We start from the raw sequence: 16,207 nt of genomic DNA, 5'->3' as shown, positions 1-16,207 counted from the left end.
GAATGTACATAAGGGAACCCCCGCGTGTCCCTGCTGCGTTACGTATTCACGAATTTATAATTTGCGACGGAACATTGTCGCTGGACGCTGGCCGATTCTTCAGTAGCGATATTTAAAGCGTCTCATACACTTTGTTTCGGACACTAAGTATATGATTACCACCGATGTTTCTCCGTTTGTAGAATAATAATAACGTAATACGTTACCTATATATTTACGAAAAACGTAGGTAACTCTGCAAGCTTACGAAAACAGTTTATTGTACATTTGGGAAAAATTTTGGAAAATCATTTTCCGTTAAAAATAATTTTTATACAGAAAAATAAAATTATTCTCGAAATAATATTTTGACATTAAGTCTATACAGGTTGGCTGTAATTATGTTTATCGTCGGTAATTATTATTATTGTTGAGTCATTTTCTTCTATCACTTCTTATCACATGTATATATAACAGTTATATATATATAACAGTTTTAATATACGTATCAACAGGTTGACCATTGCAAAGAGAATGATCGATAAATTAAGATATAATATCTTATGAAAGAACAAGTTCTTTTTATCAATAAACTTCCATTATTATATTATTACAAGTGAGTTTGCAATCCTTATAGTAAAAAATGGAAAATGTTAAATATGCGAAGCGCGTGTCTGTAATGCTAGTTTAATAAAACAGACAATACGACTTTTAGGTGAAGCAATAATGCATATGTTTTAAATAAAACATGATCTATTTGCAACTCAACTCGAACAACAGTTGTGACCGCGCTCTTGTCAGATACAATTTGAGTAACGAAATGTGAAACCAAAAAGTGAAAAAGCTGCAAAAAAAAAAAAGATCGATCGTATCGCGCGTGTCTACGTGTCCGCATGGATGCATAAATCGACTGGCAAACGTCCAAACGTTTCGTCAGAAATCGTCGCACGCATTTGCGCGTGTCAAACGCTATTTACAACAACACGTTGCTCGTTGAACGTGACGAAATTAGTGCGCATATAGCGACAATCGAGTCAACGGATATAAATTTCGCTTGGCGCAAAATGTCGCGGAGTATTACGAATGACAATCGCGACGATTTTAGCACACGTACGTGCGTACGTACACGTATACGCGCGTATGCACGAACTGTACTTCGATATCGAATCACATCGTGTAATACATCGCGGCAGATTATTATTCGTTCGATCACCAAAGCTTGTAAAAAATATATATATGTATATACACACATATACATATATATATATATATATATATGTACATATACATATTGCATTTTAACAGAGTGACTTGTAACGAATATGAAAAAAGGGGCCGTATCGGATATCTGTGTTTTTAATATGTGCAGCGATACGCGTCGTTAAATATCATATAGCACAAATAATTTCGTGTCCGATAACGCTCTGCTTGAACTCAAGCGCAAATCCCCATAAACATATTTTCGACCGTATTTTGCGCTTTTCAAATCAGCGAGCCTTTCGCAATACTGTTTGCGCGCAAATAATATATTTTGCATATTCCCCTGCCCTCTTCACCGACGGCTGCTGCTCGGGAACGGGAAAAATATTTTTCCTGAATTCCATCCTTACTGAAATAAGAGCCGGTTTATCTCCCGGTTTGCGAAAATAAGGGAAATAAATGAAAGATTTTCTCGGTATTAAAGTTCGAGAATCGCTGATTAGCCTCGAGAATTAGAGTATTGAGGATCTTGTAGATATGGTAACCGTCAAATTTATACGCAAATACCTATATCGATTGGCATACGGGCATTTCTCGCTTATCGGATATGATGATACCGATATGCAATTCCGTGACGTCGTAAATATTGATACGCGTTCGAAAAAGAAAATTCGATTTACATGAGGAGTCCATTTATTCCGCCGCGCTCGCGTACACGACCCGCATCTATACACGACCGGCGTGGTCTAATGGCCAATTTGAATAAATACGATATTAATCCCCCCCCCCCTTCCCAACTCACCACCTCTCGCCCGGACCGGCCGATGTCGACGGCGTGTAACCGGTCGTCCGGTTGCGGTCACTCGAATCAGGAAGAGGAAAGAAAAATGGCTGACACGAGCCATTAGCGTTCGCATCGAATTGCTTGCACGCCGCGATATACATATATTGTCAACAGGGCAACGTACCGTGGAAGAGCTCGTGGAGAGGGCAGGAGGGGCGAAAACGCGCGCGCGATACCGATTACACGTGAATTTTAATTGCGCGAGTCTCGTCATCAAAAAGTGTTCCGCAGATCGCGGATTTCCATATTTTAGGTAGTTAGCAGTCGACGGGGGCGTTTCTTTCGACATTTCGTGCGCGTGTGTAAGTAGTTGGACACGAAAACATTTGCGTACGGGCATTCGCGTGCTTTTCCCTTCGTTATCTTTTAATGTCTGACTAATTTAAATAGCAAGATTAGCAGCGAAATTAATTTTAATTGAAACATAACTGGAATCGTCGGCCAAGATATCTAATAAGAAAGAGTAGAAAGATTGTGATAAGCAAGTCCTCCGAGATCGGATGCTCGCAAAAGAATGCGCATTTAAAAATCCATTTTATTCTAGAAAAACTTCATTTATTTATCTTTTTATGTATTTAGTAATTTAATTGTAATATTTCTTCTTATTTTTTTTATTGTAGAGGATTGCACTTGTGCGTTTAACAAAAATAAGAGGCAACACATTTTTTCATTTAAAATATTAAGCATTTTTATTTTAGAAAAACAGATTATTCATTTACTTATCTATTTATACACATGTATTTATTTAATTTTATTTATTTCTTATTATTCTTTATGTTAGAAGATTGTAATTACCTTTACAAGATCTAACAAAAGTGAAAAGGCAACGCGATTCTTTTTCCACTCTTTCTACACGCCACACGATTAAGCTCGCGACGAACGGAACGCTGAGCGTTTAACTCGTGGACATATTGGCGGGATGAGCGCGTACAACACGCGGAGGATCGGATAATTAAATCCAGCCGGGGCCTCCCTCTTAGGTATGGCCTGGGTGCAGCTAGCATAGACAGCGCAAATAGATACGGGCCGCATATGTCCGGCAAATAGAATCCGCGCGCGCGCGCGCCTGCAGGATGTTCAATCGAACAGGACGCGCTCAATGTCCCGAAAGGCTATCTGTCTCGATATGTACCTGCAGCGGCGGAGCCGACCGGCTGCTACCCTCCCCGTGCGCAATGTGCACGGAGCGCGCAAAGCAGCGGCGCATCGTTGCGTAATGCAGTGGCAGGCGCGCGATGAGAGGCCATATTAAACCGGTAATGGTGCCATTCAGTCGCGCGATAACGCGCCCCGTTGTTATCTCGCCAGTTATCGCTTCCGCGACCCTGCGCCAACGCCGCGACGCTGTGTCTGCAGCGCAGCGCGCGGACATTTCTTTCCCCGGTAACGCCGGCTACCGCACCGTATTGTTTCATTGTTGTCCACATTGCACCGCATCGCACGGTGACGATGAGATTCGAAAGAGAGATAGATACGCGTTGTCCTGCGAAATAATTACGCACATATGAAGGAAATTTGTATTCGTCTATAAAAATTCTCTATGAAATCTTTGAAATCCATACATACAAGACAAGAATAAGAGAATATCAAACGATGTATATACGAACGATTTTATACATACTTTTATAAAGCACAATTAAATACTGTCCTTAATTACAGCGTTAAATTTTATTTTGTACATACAAAGGTTCCGTAATGAAAGCCGTAATGAAACGTAATGTTACAATTAAATAGGGTAAATAGGAATAGGTAGATTTGTAATACCGTTTCTGCTGCTTATTACGGAGCATTTTAAAATTTGCCGCGTCGCTAAATAAATGTTATATATCATTATATATTACGTATTATATATCACAGCGTGAAACTATTGAAGTTTCGATTAATGGACAAATTTGTTACGATGATAAATGGCTCGCTGTCCGCTGTGCTAATATCAAGCTTAGAGCTATCACATGAAGTGACATTAAGTGATATAACAGCGTGAGTGCAGAAGTGAAGGAGCATGTGTATCATGCTGTTAATCGCTGTTAAGGTAATCAACTACAACTTGGGAGTAATGTCCTACGTTGTGCTGAAAGCCAAACTACCCTCTCGTAGAATGTATTATCTCCATAAATAAAATACATCGTTTAAAGCTCGAAATATTGTTACAAAATTAGGAAAAAATGATTGCTCTTATCGAATTTTTCAAATATCTAAAAATCCTTCTCTTTTTCGCGGCAATATTCGCCGTGTCTGTCTCGAAAATTAAAGTCAGAAATTTATTTCTGCCTGCAGCGTAATATCGCTTACCTTCGCGGTGAGTCGCATCGCTTATGCCCGCAGGATTTTTTCACTCACCCCCTTGCCAAGCGGCGGAGGAACGCGAAAACGGTTTCACATCACGATCGTACGGCCCGTCTTCCATCCCCGCCCCGCGCTCACCGAGCAAGGATCTAATCGGGATACCCCCGCGGAAAAGCGAACGCAGCGGTGCAGGATGCGATCCAGGATGCACTTCCGGCGGCGCTGATTCTGCCGGCAAACCAATACCCCGTCCTGTGCTAATGCAAGCCTTGCTCGCTATACGCAGAGACGGAACTCGCGATCAAATGTCGATGCTGGGAATCTCCCTGCACACCGCCCTCCACGCAATTTCCCGTCTCTACTTCCTACGTGCTGCATCCGACATTCATGCATGCGGTTAAGATTATTTGTACAACGCGCAAACATGAACTCAATTATACTCGATAATGCAACGTATCTGCAACATTTCTTCCATATATTGATTCCATCGATTTTTCATTCCATTGATTTCTTCGATGTTTAAAATAATGCTTTTTATCATCGAACGTGCTTAAGACCATTTTTCAATGCATATTTTACTGAACGTGCGACCGATATTTTTAATATATTTGCCAATACTCTTTATATTTTTATATCCTTGGTGCTTTTTTGTTATTAGTTAGACAGAAAAATGAGATAAAAATGCAAGTTTGAGAAGCGAGCATGAAACAATACCTACGACGTCTCGTTCCGCCGCAGAATTTGCCCGATATATTGCGAACAGTAAATTTCATTTTCCGATTAGCCCATATACGATCCCATGTTCGTGCCTCCGCCGAAATGCGCTTGCACAGATTCTCGGACGTGTGCGCGGCCGATCGGCCGTGTCATCGAATCGACCGTGCGGCGGAATACACGCGAATAAATCTGCGTCGGCCGGGATCCTGCACGCAGGATATCCGCGTTGGAGACTTCCGTTCTTGCTTCCGACCGCGTGCCCCGTTACAGCCTTCCCGTAGAACGTAAACGGTCTATTTTGGATAATCAGACCGGCACTGCTCGACTGGTGACCGCATTTCTGAAACTAGGGATGAGGAGAATTTTCACGCGAAATTTGGTTAACTGGGCCAATTTGTATTGATATCGTACGAGCGCGTAATTAAATGAGAGAATATAAAAGAAATAGAAAATGCCATTTATTCTATAGTCTCATTGTCAGGGAGGAGCATTTTTCGAAGAGACAAGAAGATATAAAAATATATGGAAAAACACGAAAGTACAGTAGGTCGAATGAAATGAATTATACGTAATGTACAGCGTAAACGCATGAAATGCGCTTGCTTCATACATTTCATTTTACTGCAAATTATTAACGTATGTACCTTTGGCTTTCTAGCGGAAAAATGCTTGTGAAAAATGTATCGTATTACGCAAAATAGCACGATAGTACATTTTTCCAGCCGCGCGTACGTTAAAAGAGTACTACAAGACCTAGACCTAACAACGCAACGTAATTTATGAACGGCCACCGTGGTATTTTCTACATTTGCATTACGTACACGCTGCTTGCTCCCTCCTCGTAAAACGTGATATAAGGCAGTACGCTGGGATTTGCTGTCCGCGACAGCACATCCCCCGCGTCCGTCCTCCCGCCCCTCCCGCGATTTTAAGTTCGGGTTTTAACCAACGGTGTAAACGTTCCACGGGGCAGATTAAGGGAGATTCCGCGACGCGGAGACGTGAACGCGCAGGGTTAACGGCTGTACAGGATTTAGCCGACCGGACGCGAACGCTCTCGCGATTACTCCCGTCACTGCCGTCGCCCTTCTCGAGTCCGGATCTCCCTGATCTCCCGAGCCCGCGTGGCACTCCGTGCTCCCGGTAATCTTGTTCGCGGGACCGGCCAGCCGACGGTCAGATATCGAAGTGAGCCGATGATGCCCCATCGACCGATGAAACGACATTACTCACGGTGAACTTCGTTACCCGGTTCAGCGCGATAGTGCGCTGATATAACGACATCGCGTCCGCGCTTTATATTTCGCCCTCGTTCATTTGCTTCGTCGTGAAACGCCACGAAGCGTGCAGAGAGAGAGAGAGAGAGAGAGAGAGCCCTGTTAAGGTTTCCTTTAACGAATTACAATAGCTTTCAACGCGATTTTTTCACGAATCGTCGATTATCCATAATTTTTATACGTCACCTACAAAAACTCTTTTTATTCTTGTATGACAAAAGAATCGCTATTCAAACCATCTGAAAATAATTTATATTGTATTTTATTGCGAAATGAAATTTCATTCAAAAACATATTTACGATACATTTTAATAAATGGAAGCCGTTATTGCGATGTAGAATATCAACTTGTACAATTTCGCTTATTAAGTATCAAGAGAGATTGGAATTACATGTCGCCAAAACGTCAAAAAGTCATACATACATAAGCTCTCTCTCTCTCTCTCTCTCTCTCTCTCTCTCTCTCTCTCTCTCTCTCTCTCTCTCTCTCTCGCCTTCTTTCTCTCTTTATCCCGGAGTGAGATATTTTATTACAATACAATCAAAGGCTACAATAATGTTGCTAATTACACGGTCGAGCGACAATTGACCGAACGGTACGCAACGGTGACCATTGCGTGAGCGTTCCATTATGAACGCTCAGCCGGGCAGCTTGCATTATTAAACTATTCGCAATTAACTCGTTCCCCTCCAGCATTCACTTTGTCCCGCGAAAATTTCATTCCGCGGAGAACAGCGAGAATTGTAAAGGGGGTTCCAGGGCGTGCACGCGCGCGGACGCGCGCGCGCACGTGCTGCAAACTATCCGTCTGCATTTAGCTCGGTTAACGGGGCGCGGGCACATGCCTTATTTAAAGTATATGTCATAAAGCCGTTACAAGCCGATTAACTTGCCTGAGTTGATTAGAGTGCGCGGCGCTGGTTTTATACCTCGGGCCTCGCGCGCCGCACCGCAGAGCGCGTGTGTTAACCGCAATTACATAACGCCGCGTTTTGTACATCCGTTACATATCCCACATAATAAAACCGCGCCTCCCCAGAGGGAAAATTCAAATGAAGATAATTATACGTGTTCGTGTAGCTACGTGCCTAAGAATAACACTGACAATGAGATATGCCGACGGTATATATAATCATGGGATTTTACAAAATATTCGCGACTTGTAATGTAACCGTATTTAAGGAACTTTTTACTTTTGATTTGAAAAAGAACATTTACGATTTATATTTGCATGTCTTTAAAAAGTCTATAATTAATTAGAGAATAATTAAAATTAAAATTAGTTTAAAAAGAGCTATTTATAGGTGCATTTTTACAATAATGGTTGTTAATTAACGCATTGAATGCCAAATTTAATTCGTTTACTTCGTCTATGTCGAAAAGTGAAATTTTCATTATTAGATTCACACATTTTAAAACTATTAATATAACATAATGGACTTATTGCAAAATTATTACGTATAGTACATTAGTACTACTTTGGACTATTATGTCAGTATTAATTATATTTACAGCGTTACAAATGTTACTATTTATAAGCTTTACGCATTTTTTGAGTTTGCCAGCGATCAGTGCCGCATGTCATTGACGAAATTCTTTTCAAATTAATTAGGACTTCATTGTTTATTTTTTCTAATTAATTAGACCGTACAAAGAGACGATATTACAAAACCCTACATTTTTAAACAATCTTTTCTTTACTCTTTTATTTACCGCACTATCGCTATAAATGACAGCAAAATGAATAAACATCAAGCGATGCGGTATGAAAGAATAATCAATAGTCGGTACAAAAAAAAAAGAGTCGAGTGGCAAGCCGACGGTACCGCAGAGAAGAATGACGAGTCGATGACATGTGCACCGTGCGGGAAGGAGTGATGAGAGTCGACGCGGTCGAAATGGCACGTCGCGAAAAAGTAACGGTAAAGGGGCCGTGCGTTGGTCGCGACGCGATTCGACACTCCGATTGGTTTGGCATCAGTTCGCAGGGTAGTTTCGAGTCTTCCTCACCCTTTCCCTCCTCCCCCTCCCCCTTCCACCTCCACTTGATTGGCACTCAACATCGGCGGAGTTTTCGCGATTTTCGAGCGAGTTTTCCGAAACGGGAAACCCAACGAGGGGTTTCGGCTTTCACGATCGAAAGGAGGGGTGGAGGGTACGGGCCGGCTCTCTCCCCCGGCTTCGACGAGGATACCCGAGATTCGCGGAGCAGGCCAGTAAATTTCCCGTTCAATTTGGGTATACGCGATTCGCATCCCGGTTCCTGTTACGTTTCTATCGGCGAAACGCGTTTACATCGGCGCAGGTCACTCGGTATACACCTGGCAAAGTGCGAATAAACGGTACGAATGTACGCCATGCGTATAGCCATGGGCATCCGCAGGGGCAAGGAGGGGCATTTGCCCCCTCCCCCTGAAATCAAACAAGTATAGGAAAATTCAAAATTGGCTCTCTTATTTTTACAAATAATTGAAATAATAAATATGTTTGTCAAATGTAAGAGAGCTAAAATACAACACAAGTACACAACGTTTGGACATTTGCTCCTCGCGATAGTTCGTATTAAAAATTTGGATCATGCCCCGCTCTAGAAAAAATCCTGCGGACGCCTTTGCGTATAGCTCGCGTTACCTCGACGTTCGCGAAAGCATTGACGAAAGACTCTAAACTTAACGACAAGTATACATGTGCATTTGCATTTTAATGAAACTGTTGCGTTTCATAATTCCGTAAATCTAGTGCGGAGTCTACGTTTTTGAAAAACAACTCAGCAAAAGCACGTCGACGAGTGAAACTTTTTTTGAATGGAACCACCACTTGACACAGCGCGATCGCTCTTTCGGCCGGAACATCATGAAAAAAAGAAAAAACAAGCTGCACAACACGCTTTCTGTATCGTCGCGTTATCGAGGGCAAACAGTTCTTTAACTGTAAACAAACCGTCATCCGTATACGTATGACGGTTATTTGTATGACGCGTAATTTGCCGGACGATACTGTGTAAATATTTCAAACAGCGTTATTGCATATCGCACGCTGTCCGCGAACAGACGGGATTGTCGTATATATGACTCGCTATATTTTTGACATTTGCGTGATCCTTGTTAAATAACAGAAAAAAAAGAGGACAAATGTCTCGGGGGAGACGGAAGAGGGGAAATTTTAAATCGCTTCTCGATTTGGGAAATCGAATTGTTGCGCGTAAACGGCTCAAACGGAGCCCGCTTGACGCGCGTGAATATCGCGAATCGCGCAGCGCATATACGAATGATCGAGCGCGCGCGGTGCAGACGGTGCGCATTTACATACGAACTACCGTTGCGTGCGTGCAGCATCGATGTATCGCCGACGGCCGCGGCCGTTAACATAAATACGCATTATGCGGAGGGAAAGTTACTCGCGCGTTAACGCACAAAGTACCGCGGACGCGAATCGATTCGATAAGCAGGGAATCGGCGCACGCGTTTTACACGCGCGGAATCGCCCGTGTGCGCGAAAACGAGTGGCGAGTCCACCAGAAAAACGGAATCGCACGGTCGAGAATCGAAGCCTCGGTTGCGATTCAATCAAGTTTAGGGCCGATTTCTGCCAATGCAGATCACTTACTTTAATCTTGGTTCCATTTACTCTCGATCGTTTTATAATTCCTAAAAGTCTGGAAGAAGATAAAAAGAGCAAATTAAATCGAGATTAAAATTAATCTACATTGATAGAAATGCAGGACATCAAGCGTTTAATCGTGGTGTCAAAGAACGTATTGCACGAAAAGTACGGAAATTGTAATACCAATCATAGTATATATTATATTATTTACTCGGTTAATAAACTTTTAATGTTCTCCGCACACCGAAATCTGAGGTTTCGCAAATTTTCCTGTTTCTATTGAATGCAAGTTTAATATATAGGTTAAATTTCAATGACCATTTCGATCGAGACGCTATATTCATCGTGGAGCTAATCTTTTCGTGTCTGACGGTGCGCCAAAAATGACGCGTCAAAAGTGATCCAAAGCGCTCGATAATACGAAATCATCACCGCTAGAGAGATGGCGCAATTAAACGCTAACTCGTAAGAAAAATATAACGTGGCGCGTTATAAGTAATGCGCTCGCGGCAGATGCGTCTGGATGCGTCATGCGTCTTGCAGGAAAATCAATGCTCATGGTGATTGATGATTCATGCCATTCATGAGCATTGACCTATCTGCAAGACAGCAGACGCATTCACGTATGACGCACCTTGCTTGCCTGGTTTCAAAAATAACCATTTTGGAACCAAGCAAGCAAGGTGCGTCTTGCAGGAAGATCAGTGCTCAGGCTGAATACCATGATTTGAAAATTTGTTTAATAAAACACGCGCGGCCGCCGCGTCGGAGTGAGGTTCTCCTTTGGGCCTCCATGATAGGTACTATAGTTAGCCTCCAAGTTAGTATTCTTTAAAGGATCCCAGTGTCGGGATGCCGTTTTCGTAGACTGTGCGACGAGCTTGTCAATCGAGAGCATCACTATAATAGCACGGTGACCGCATTCGAAACCTGGAAGGGTAATTGGACAAAGGCGAAATTCCTGCAGTAAACAGAGTGGACACGTGACAGCAACTGCAACTCACTTGATACGCCGTTGCTTCAATAATTCAGGGACAGTGGCCATTAAAACAAGCAACCAGAAATAACATTGACGAGATACAGAGATACTCGGCGAATTTGACGGTGCCTATCGGATTACCGTTCACAAACTCTGCCACATAATTAGATGCCGCTTCGCAAAACGTTCCGCTTCTTGATCGCTTTGGTAACAAATTACGAAGACGATGGGTGAGGGGGAGGGTGAGGGGTGGATCATTTCCGCAAGGAGATCACGGACATAACGAAATCAAAACTGTAATTGCATTTTATGGTGCAGGGAGAACTAAATCGCTTGTTGGAAAGTAGGATTCGAAGGTGTCTTTGACGCTCAAGGGATTGCTCCGAGATAAATACACCCCGAATCGAATATAAGTTAACGTTAATTATCTATGCACGCTCGCGCGCGCGCGCGCACGGAACGCCTTAACTGAATTCACGAGTCTCTCTCTTTGACTTAGCGGATAATCTAACGGTCATTTAATGGGCGTACATGTGATGTATTCGAGAGGGAACAATCGCCGGGATACATCCCCCGGTTATTATAGGGACCATTAGTGTAATAATTGGCAGATATCAATGATTGATGATTATGGATTCGCGGTCGAAAATGGACCGATCACGCGGTGACATGGGAATACCCTAATCGAAACAACGGAAACGGCAAACTAAATATTTTAGTCCGATGTTCGAAGCGAATCCATCAACCGGATGCAAAAGGAATCGCCGCGTCACGATAAAAGGTTTTTCCTTTCTGCGCAGATTTACTATTATTAAAATGGATTCTCGTTATAAGGACGTCAATTGTTGTGACAAATATTTATAGGAATAAATTCGAGATCGACGGAACGTAAAACCTAAGCCGCGCGACTGTGGCAATCTTTTCTTCGGCGTGAATTGCGTCTCGCGCGCGTGATAGCCGCGTTTCGATGTAACCACCTGTTGCGGGATGACAAAGCTTCCGGTAGGTATATTAGGCGACGTCTAATAACACTAATTCATCGCACAACCGAATGCCATAAGCGCTAATGAGGGTGATTGCGCCTGTGTACCGCCGTGGTGCGTGCACCATGAAACTATAATAGGAAGTGACTCGCATGTGGTGCATCCGGTACTCGAAATCATTCGTTTTTTTAGAATGAAAACGCGAATATCCGCGGAGCAAAAAGGGGTAGGGACGGACAACAAGCGTGCGACAAATTTACGGTTTCAGTTTTGCGAACGGTTCGCTAAAATTGTTCGAAAAATTTCGTCCACATAATAACAGTAGATCTGATTGTACGCAGCCCGTAAGAAATTGTGAATCACATCGTAATGATGCGAAGTTGGCTCGTCTCGAAAATGACGAGCCAGACAATCCTTTTGCGTTAAGGAGAGACGCGTTCATGTAATTCAAGACACCTTCACCGAAGGCTGAACACGAGGGAGACAAAGCGTCTTTCGGATGAGCGAACATTTGCGCGACGACTGTCGTCTCTTCGGGTCGTAAAACGTCACGCTTGCTAATTTGCGGACAGTCCCACGCTAATTGTATGTATGAGGAAATAATGACGTGGGTAAAGGAAGGGAAGAGAGCAGCAACCCGACGCGAGGGATCTGCGGTTGCCTTGTTCGACTCGGGATGACTAAGAGCGACATGAAAATGAGGTGGACGCCACTCCGGAAGGAGAATCGGTCGAGTCCGCCCCTTTTTTGTTCTACGAGAACCACCCACGCACTTTTATCTGCGAAACGCTATTATTGCTAATGCGTTATTCATCCGGAAGTGACTGTGCAGGCTATGTTTCCTGTTGTTTCGTATATAATAATAACAATCGTGAACGTTGCGCGCGTATTTAATATATCTACTTATATTACAATTATTAAACCGTTTATGGATCATTTACTTAAAAAATTTTTAATAACTTGACTTTACTTATTTAAAATTTCTTTCACCCACATAAGATTTCAATGACTCATTCGTGGCGCGCTTTTTTATTGCAATAATTTAAATGAGAGATTTCAAATAGGTAAATTCTTATTTTGTAATAAATTTGTTAAAGACATAGCCGAACGATTGATTGTCATAGATGAATGATTGCGAATCGATCTTCTCCGTTTGGTAACACCGCGGCCGCAACTCCACCGACGTAATGCAGATTGACGCGCTGGTATTATGCTCCGAAATCCGACCGTTAATAACGATCGTCCAGTTCACCTTCCATCCGCGGCGCATGTAAAACATAATCGACACGATAACACGACGTAATATCGAACAGCGTAAATTAGGTCTCGAGTGTTGGTCCATAGACTGTAGTCTGCAAGTATGAACACGCGAGCCCGAATCACGTTCGGAAAATATACATTTCGAGATGCTGCAAGTCGCTCGACAGATTCTTGGTTTGCAAGCTCCAATTTTGAACACGAAAAATCAGATTCTTTGCTCTTCCCTATATATGTACCCTATATTGTGGCAGCGCATATCGAAAACCTACGCGCTACGACAATACGCGCACGTTGGACAGTATTATTCGACAGTTTTATTCGAAATATTCATATTTGCGTCATAGACTCGAAACTCTCTCGGATTCAAAATATTAAACTCTATATGAATGTTTAATATTGTAGTATTATAATTACCATACAGGATATGTCGCTTACATTCTAAACGCATTAACAGCTAATTGATAGTCAGGGATTATACATGTATATATTCGAATTATTTCATTTGCGGTATTTGGTGTATCTGTTTAGCCAGTAATGTACAGGTAATTCCTGTTCGCATATGTACATCCAGATTTATATACATAGATAAGAAGTAAATAAATCAATTTCGCTGCTTAATTAACATATTTGCCCGTGGTATTTTCCTTATAAACTTTTTCCCCGCTATATTTTCATTCTTAAAACTGACTATAGATATGGAATATCGATCGCAAGTGAAGCGTACACACGAGCTGCGAAATTCGCCTCGGACTTCTTGCTCACGCAGGATTATAATGTATAATTCAGGTAGATACGGTTCGGCACGTTCAAAAGTTGCTACGCGGCGAGCTAATATCGAGTTTCGAACTATCCACGATCCTCTCCCCTCTCTGCTCCCCCGCCCCTCTAACCGCCGCGCGCCGCTCTTATTAAATTTGTTTCAATTCGCCCGCCTTACTTATTGCATTTCTACGGGCGCGGCGTCAAACTCGCTGATCGATAGCCCGCACTTTGCTGACTGATATGCGCGGCGCCGGAAATAGATTTCCCCGTGTTCCGCGCATTCCGAAATTCCGTATTTCGTGCATAAATCGTAACTGTAAGTCACGTCGATTTGACGCGGCGGGGAACGCGGAAAATTTAAAACGCGATCCCTCTCGCGCCTCCCCCGCACATTCCCGCGAATGCGGCGACGAAACGAGGCTTAAAGCGACGCGAGAAGTTACAACTTCTTCGGGTACGAGCGAGTTGACGAGGGCGGTAACACGCGGAAATCTCTCGTTTCCCTCGCGAGGACGTATCCCGAGCACTTATTCCCAGATTACCATTTAAATTCCTTCGCGACCCCGCGCGAAGGGGACGGTCGCGGCGAGCGGCGGCCTCTTCTCGCACTAATTTGTCACGGCGCAAATTCAAGGATACTCCGCATCCAGTACACCGTACACACCGGGGCAACAGCCAGCTAAACTTGTAATTCCCCCCTCGAGGACCGTGATTTCGACAAGGCCGGAACTTTGCTCGCGGACTTCTGGCGAGAGTTCGCCCTACCTTCCTCAAATTGTTACTATTTTTCCTCTTTATCTCGCTTTTTTCTCCTCCATTCTTGCTTAACGATGGTATTAACCATGAAACTGTTATTGATTACATTTTGCGATATCCCTGACCCCTTAAAAAGCGAAAGTTACTAATGAGACTCCCTACATGCGCCAGAGTTAAGTCTTTAAATTAACAATTTCACGATTTAATTTTACATCATGTTTCTAAGTAACGCATCGTTCCCCTTGTATGCTTCACGTTGCGTTACGTAATAATTTAGACTGTTTCATTTGGTCTCAGCGAATTAAAAATAGCCGCGCGAGTTTCATGAAATTGTAAATACGAGAAAGAGGCGGGTGGTACCGTTCGACTTGTACGATCGTCATTAATTCAAAAAGCAAGCTTTTCCATTTCGGTCATTCACAGGCCGAGCCCCCGAGTGCTCGGGACTCTTGTAAATAAGAGAGAACATATGGCTCGTTAAGATGAGCCTGAGCAGAATTACTTCTTGCCCAGAGCGACAAAAGGTCAAGTAGTCGCGTCCCACACTAAGATGGCCAGCCTTAACGAAGACACGACTGCGAGCACCGAGTGTACTCTCTCTTACTCGACGTAAGAGGATTTTGAAGCCGAAAATCTACCTCCGCAAAAAACCTGACTGCCACATCATCGTATCAAAGTATATAGCATCATAGTGACGTAGAAAATAATAAAATATCCAAACAACGGAAGACACTTTCTGTACAATTTAACAGATATTATAATTGAGTATGTCATATGAAAGGAGTAAATCGTATTTTATACATATATTATTAACAAATTATATATTATGTAATATGATAAATATGATTTACTCTTTAGTGTCAAATAAATCTACGTGATCAGGTTTACATTTTTATTAAGAAGAGAGAGGTCGATGCACAAGCGGCGATCTATAATATTTTTCAGGATTGAAGAGCTTCATCCCGTATTTTTTGAAAGGGTTTTAACATGGGGGGAACATCGGATTCCACTTCGGCAGCTAAGGATTGATACGTCGCGCGCTCGCGCGCGCTCACTCATGCGAGAGGGATGACAATGTGATATTCTGCATGTCAGCGATCCGACTGTGTGATCCGTCACGCGGACGAGTATATACGTAAAGGGGGCGAGGTTCTTCGTCGTCCTCGCACCTCGTGAATCGAGACGGATGAAAGGAAACCGGGTCGCTGTTACACGCGAACACTTCCTCCCCCCCGAGAAACGCGACGAGAGAAAGAAAGGGTGAAGGACAGACTCGCATATAGGCGGCGATGGACGGATGCAGGGAAACGGGGAATGAAACGTGGATTCTCGCGGATGCATCCCCGTTACTCTTCCCGGGGTTTTTTTTTTTTTTTTTTGAAAAATTTCCATCCGACGCGGAAACGCCGCAGAAACCATTCCCGGAAGAGACACACGAGAACGGCTTAAGTATCGTTCGCAGCGGTGATCCGTTTGGCAGAAAAATTTGGCAGCCCCATAAATCCGAAAGGATTCTCGAATTTTGCGCAAACGTGGAGAGAGGCTTCGACCGTTAGCGTA

General features: G+C 43.1%; 1 protein-coding gene across 1 annotated transcript in view; it reads left to right on the top strand.

Annotated features, from left to right (window-relative positions):
- Positions 1–16,207, top strand: part of LOC105455105 (agrin-like) — a 143,309-nt gene that overhangs the window by 61,454 nt on the left and 65,648 nt on the right. The window lies entirely within an intron of this gene.

Source organism: Wasmannia auropunctata, unplaced genomic scaffold, assembly GCF_000956235.1.
Source record: "Wasmannia auropunctata unplaced genomic scaffold, wasmannia.A_1.0 LD335939.1, whole genome shotgun sequence".
Lineage (NCBI taxonomy): Eukaryota > Metazoa > Arthropoda > Insecta > Hymenoptera > Formicidae > Wasmannia > Wasmannia auropunctata.
The sequence above is the reverse complement of the archived record's forward strand: the minus strand, read 5'-3'. Positions and strand labels throughout refer to the sequence as shown.